The following is a 6,923-nucleotide window of genomic DNA, read 5'->3' on the forward strand; positions in this document are numbered from 1 at the left end:
CAAAAGCAATTTTCCCTCTCTTGGTATTGATACCTCCTCATCAATTATTGGGAGTGGACCACATCCACTCTGACTGAATTGGCCTTCAACATTGGTTCTCCATTTGTAAGGTAAGTCCCTTCTCTTCATGTGCCAAAATATATTTATGCCTGTACCTGTAATTTTCTCTCTGAGCATCTGAAGAAGTGGGTTTTTCACCCACGAAAGCTTATGCCCTTATCTCTTATGAATCCACTTGAGATCTGCAGAGAATTTCCTACTTCTTCTGTGGGGGATAGGGTGGAGAACACGGACCCTCCCAATACCACCACCCATGGAAGAATTCCTGTGACTCCTCTGCACAAGAACAAAGAGAATGGAACCTTACTTAATCAAGTCAAATTCTGTCTGAGGGCAACATTTGTTTGGTTTTAGTGAAGAGTAAAAATGGAACATGAATTGTCCTATGGTTTCCTTGTAGTTCTCCCTCCCCTCCCCTAAATCTGTGTTCCTATCCCTCCTTCTCCATCTCAAACCACCCTAATCTCTGCTAAAGATTACAGGTGTGCATTATCACTTAATATTAATGACTCGTAGTATGAATATTTATCATGATAATTATCCTTATGTTGTATACAAGTATGTCATTATTTCACTAATTTCTTATTGCACCTATCACAGTGGCTCAGGCACTTTCATTACAATAAATAAAATAAAATAAAAATAAATTAAAACACAAACCAGGACCAATAAAAACATTTAATCAAATGCTAGCTGAAATAGAGGCACCTGCAATTCTCCCCTGAAGAGATAATGTTATCAACTCACTTTTATTTGTTTAAAAGCTTGATTTTTATTGGAAAGATATTTCCTATGGGCAATGGAACACTGATCATTCTTAAATATCTAGTTTTCTGTAATGCAAAGCTTTTAAACAAAAATGTGGGACTTACTACTCAGAAGAAGCATGCACTAGTGGAAAGACCAGCAGTGTAGGAGCCAGAAATTGCTGAGGTCTAATCCTAGCTTTATCAGTTACTCACTCTGGCCTTGAGCAAGTCACAGAACCTCTGTGTTCTCAATTTTCCCATCTGTAAAATGGGGTCAATAATCCCTCCCCACTTCACAGCTGTATTGAGGATAAATTATTTAATGATTCAGGTACTGACCAATGGTTATATTTTTAATCAAGCTGGTTGAAACATTACGCATACAAAAGTTTTTTTGTGTCTATGTGTGAAACTTTATTCAACATTTAAAGTTTTTGTGAAAAATTGCAGACTTTTGAAATGTTTTGGTTTTTGCAAAGAGTTCAACAACATTTTAATTGATGGTTTTATCAAAAAAATTTATCAAAATCATTTTGAAAATTTTCATGTGGCAAAAACCTAGCTTTCTGTTAAAAGACATAGTTTTTAGTAAATGAAAACTTTGAGAGAGATGTTGATAACTTTTTAAAAAATTTCCATAACAATCTTGATAAAAGGTGTTGTGAAAAATCCATAAGAAACAAACAGATAATGGGTTCTTTCTGAACCTGGTGAAATGGAAACAACTTCAAAAACTTACATTGTTTCATTAAATCACTTTCCCATCTTTTGACCAACTATAAATTTTAGACTCTATCCTGCCTTAATTTTAGAATGCCCCCTGACAATGCTGAATAATGCAGATGATGCTACAGAGGCTGGGTACAGCTCCTGTTGTCATTTTGTATCAAAATACTTTTCCTTCTATTCTCACATAAAGGGTTTAATCCTACATACCTTGCATACTCGAAACTCCCATTGACTTCAGTGGGAGGTTTAGGTACACAAGCTAGGCAGGATCTGGCCCAAACTACCATTGCTTTCTCTGATGTATTCAGCACTGAGATGGGTCTCCCACTCTGTGCCTAGTCAAGGCATATAAATTCATCTGGGAGGCACTTGTTAGAAGCCTAGGACCCAATCTTGTTCCTATTGATGTCAATGGAAAAACTCACATTAACGATAGTGTTGCAGAACTCAACCCTATCTCTGAATACATTGGGCCTGATTCTTCACTCCCTGGCAGTGAATGTAGTCTCAGAGTGAAGCTGGATCACATGCTAACCTTCCACGACCATCTGAAGAAGGTAGCTGCCAAGACGAAGACAAGGATCAACCTGGTCCAGAAACTGGCAAGCACAAGCTGGAGAGCATCAGCATCATGTTATGGACATCAGCGATGGCCCTTGTGTACTCTGTAGCCGAGTACTGTGCACTGGTATGGACCAGAAGTTGCCATACGCGACTTGTTGATGTCCAACTGAACAGTGCAATTCAGTGCATCACTGGAACCGTTAAGTCAACCCCAATACTTTGGCTTCTGGTGCCGTTGCACATCACTTCCCCATCCATTTGCTGCGATGCTGCAACCCTTTGGGAATTTCAGAGGATTCTGGAAAATGAACATCTTCCCATCCACCAGGACCTTAAAAATGTTCCTCACCACTGCTTGAAGTCACATAAGCCCTTTGGGATCCACAGGTTTAACTTTCTATAATGCAGCTTCAACCCTGATGAAAGCCAAATGGAGTTTACAAGAAGTTACAAATAAATATCTCGTAAAAGACCCGACACAGAGATCCATGGCTTCAATCTCCCACAAAGCTCCTGGGCAACCCTAAACCACATCCATACAAACTATGGCAAATGCGGATACTTGCTGCACAAATGGAAAATTAAAGACTCTCCAGTGTGTGACTGTGGTCACCCAGAACAGATCATGGAACATATAAGAACTCAATGCCTGATTCACAAATACAAAGAAGGCATCACAGCAATACATTCTGCTACTCCAGACGCAATTAACTGACTTAACCATCTGAATGTAAAACTATAGTTGTTGCTCTACATTTACATCAGCCATATGAAGAAGAGAATGTAGTCCAGGGATCGGCAACCTCTGGCACTTAGCTTGCCAGGGTAAGCCCCCTGGCGGGCTGGGCCGGTTTGTTTACCTGCCACGTCCGCAGGTTTGCCCGATCACAGCTCCCACTAGCTGCGGTTTGCCGCTCCAGGCCAATGGGGGCTGCGGGAAGCGGCGCAGGCTGAGGGATGTGCTGGCCGCCGCTTCCCACTGCCCCCATTGGCCTGGAGCGGCGAACTGCGGCCAGTGGGAGCTGTGATTGGCCGAACCTGCGGACGCGGCAGGTAAACAAATCGGCCCGGCCCGCCAGGGGGCTTACCCTGGCGAGCTGCGTGCCAAAGGTTGCCGATTCCTGATGTTGTCATTTCTACCTGTGCACAGTAACAAATCAGCATCTTGCACCCACTTTGCACAGGTGGTGGGTAGTGGATAATCAGCCCTCTGTGTCTGGAAGCAAGGTTTTCTCATTCCAGGAGCCCTATCTTTGGAATTCACTCCCTATGCAACTCTTAGGGCACAAGACAAGATGCATCTGTTTTGTTTAGTATTTGAATAATTGTTTCTGTTTTGATCCTGTTTTAATTTTCTGAAATTTAAGTGCCTGGCTGCTACAGCAAGAAGCAGTCCAGAAAGAAATATTTTTAAAAAATCCTTGAAGAAAGGTGTGGCTGTTTAAGAGTTACAAATTCTACCAATAGAACTTGTCTATATCCCTTGCCCTACTCAATTACCTAAATGTGAAAAGATTTAGTTGTCTCCACCTGAATGGCTGATCAGATTTCTTGTCCTGTCCGGGCTTTTCTTAGAGCTTTCAACAAAAGACCCTGGAGTCATGTCATAAATAATACTTTTGATATTTTGGGGTAATATGACAAAAAGGCTTCTGGGACTCCAACTGCATTTAATAAACTAAGTGATAAAGTTAACAAGTAAGGCCCCATTCCTGCAAGCTTATCCTTGCGTTTTTGATACCCCTCTTTCTCCTTTTTTTAGCTGTGGGTATATTAATGCCACTCTCCAAATCAGATGAACTTTCACAGTTCACCACCGAGAGTCTTCATGCTGGAGTATTTCAACAGCCATTCCAAACATTCCTAGAACTTTTCTTTTCTTTCCCGCCAACCCTGTGCTCATTGACAAATCATTGACCCAACTCCCATTGACCCATGTTAACCAACTCATCTGGGCCTTTAAATTCTTGTTACCTCCTGCAATAGCGCTACATTTCTCATCTCCCCTTAGCAAAAGCAGATTGCTAACCCTCCAGCTTCCTTCTTCTTTTCACTCTCTCACACTACAGAATTAAATATTTTCCAAGCGTTGGTAACATCATTCCATACATTTCAACTAAATCTCAGGTACTATTAGATCACAAATAATTTTTGAAGTGTTTGTTCACTATCTAAGCTTCCAACTACAGCAGAAATCTGCTAACCAAATAAGTTTAACCTCTTTGAGCAGAAAATGCATTCCTTTTAGCAGGTATTCAGAAAGAATAGCTTGCTTGTTTTAGGAGCTACTTTTGGTTTAAAGACAAGATATTCATCTTAAAATTAACATGTTCCTTTAACAGATCAGTTTCCTCTTACATATACTTCTTGAAAGAGGAGGAATTTTATTCCTTTGAAAGATTTACTGCATTATCAGGTATTTGTTTTAAAAGGTCTCACGTGTCAGCTGTAAGACACACTACTTTATATTTGATTTCACTTTCATTTGTTTTGGTCTTTTTGTTCTTTGTGTCATCTGTTAACACTGTTTTGATAAAAAAAATATATAAAAATAAAAATAAAAAGATACATAAAAGGGTTTCTTTGCCAGTCTGTGATTTTGTTTGGTGCATGGTAAATTCAGTAATTTAACAGATCTCTTATTTCGGCTGTTATATTTAAAGCTGGTTTAACTGTAATAATAATCTTAGGTTTATACAGTTTGTGCTGTGATGATTATCAGAGTCTTTTCCCATTTTCTTCCAGGTCTTGGGTGTTCATGCCAGGGATAGCAGCAGTGTATTCTCCTAGAAGACAGCAACCTGCCTCAGTTAATTATAATTAGAGACAGGCCTAGTCTAGAAAACCAGACTTCCCAAAATCTGGGGAAAGTTTACATCTAGATCTGAATGTTATGGCTTGGGCCCATCCCTCTAGTAATGGGCCCAAACCAGAACCCAAATCCAAGCAACCCTACTTCTGAGGAAAGTTGAGATTTTGATCTGAACTTTATGATGTAGGCTGTTTTCTCTCTCTTTTGCAGAGTTGCTCTTACAGTTTTATCTGGTAGGGAATCTGTACTTTGGAGATTGTTGACCACATCCTTGAATCCAGCTGTGCTGCACTTGGAGTAGAAACTGGTGGGGGAGGAATGTGACTCTAAAACACCTTTCTGCTTCTCTGATCCAGAGGCTGGCTGGAGGATTAGCTCATCTTAATTTAGAGCACCCTGAAGTATGCTGGCATTAACAGTCCCATACATACCTTCAGATGCCATGGCTCACAAGAAGCTCAAGCCACATTGCCAGCCCTGCCTCAAAGCACACCTTTTATATTAGAGAGGGGACCACAAATGGATGGTTTAGAACCACCAGCGTTGACTTTGTGACAGCTGGAGATTCCCTTTGGCCAGGAAAATTCCCAGTTAAAAAAGGTTTCTAGGAGATTTACACTGAGCATTGCAAATCAACCACAAATGGGGGCGGGCAGGGGTATCAAAGATCTGGCCCTGTTCATTTCTCTAAGGTCTAGTCCTGCAGACACTTACTATTAGGCATAACAGTTTACTATTCTAAAGACTGCTCTACACACAGTTTTTATATTAGTATAACTATTTAAATTAGGGACAGGGGGTGATCTTATTTTCAAAATAGCTATACCCGTACAAATTATAGTGTGGATGAAATTATAAAGGTGCCATATTCCAGTAGAATGTATTCCCCTTTCCCATATGGGAACAGCTATACCAGTATAAAGCACCTTCACTTTAATAGCTATACTGGTGTAAAGCACCTGTATACTAACATAACTGTGTATACATTATGGGTGTGGGGGAGGAGGGGGAAGAGGGGCTGTACTGCTTTAACTAAACATAAAATAATAATTAATGGAGATATGCCATCTCCTAGAACTGGAAGGGACCTTGAAAGGTCATTGAGTCCAGCCCCCTGCCTTCACTAGCAGGACCAAGTACTGATTTTTGCCTCAGATTCCCCCCTTAAGGATTGAACTCACAATGCTAGGTTTAGCAGGCCAATGCTCAAACCACTGAGCTATCCCTCCCCCACTTTTGTGTGTACATAAGCCCTAAATTATCCCACTAGTTATTCTTGGTGATGTTTGTCAGATCAGATCCTTAGACTGTAAATCCTTCTGGACAGGGATCATGTCTTCTTTTGTACCTTGTACAGAGCTGAGCACCCTCTGGGCAACTAATATTAATAACTAAAATAAGAAAATAATAATAGTTGTTTATAATACTACTATACTAATAATAGTAATAACAATAATGCATTAAATAATAATAGAGTGAAACGGGTCCTACACGACATTGCTACACCATTTTAAACCCCAATTAATTGGCTATGATTTTCATTCTCCTTGATCTTAGTTGTTGCATCTTCTGAGAGTTATGGAAAGGTGGGGTAACTAACTTTTTCCAAAGGTTCCTTCTTCAACTCCCTTCAAGGAATAGGTTAAAACCAGACATTTTAGAGATAAATCCCCATACCACCACAGCAGAGTCCTGAGAGCTGGCCAGGAATGCGATTTATACTTGGGAGGGTGGAAGCCTCTCCACCTCACTGCCCTTCTGTGGGATTGGAAAGAGACTGCTGACTCGCTGTACATGTCTACTGCTCTGGCTTTCTATATAAGCCTGGGCCAGGGGGGCAAGATGCGGAGAGACTCCTGCACAGACAGACAGACCCCACAAGGAACAACAGAGAAATTAATCCTTCCTAGAAGACAACGAATGCTGGTATATTAACCGGAGGGGACAGCAGCAGCAGCAACATGCAGCTGTGTGTGTACGCGCTACACTCAGGAGGCCCAAGCCCCCTG

This window comes from Chrysemys picta, chromosome 1 (assembly GCF_011386835.1).
Source record: "Chrysemys picta bellii isolate R12L10 chromosome 1, ASM1138683v2, whole genome shotgun sequence".
NCBI classification, from domain to species: Eukaryota; Metazoa; Chordata; order Testudines; family Emydidae; genus Chrysemys; species Chrysemys picta.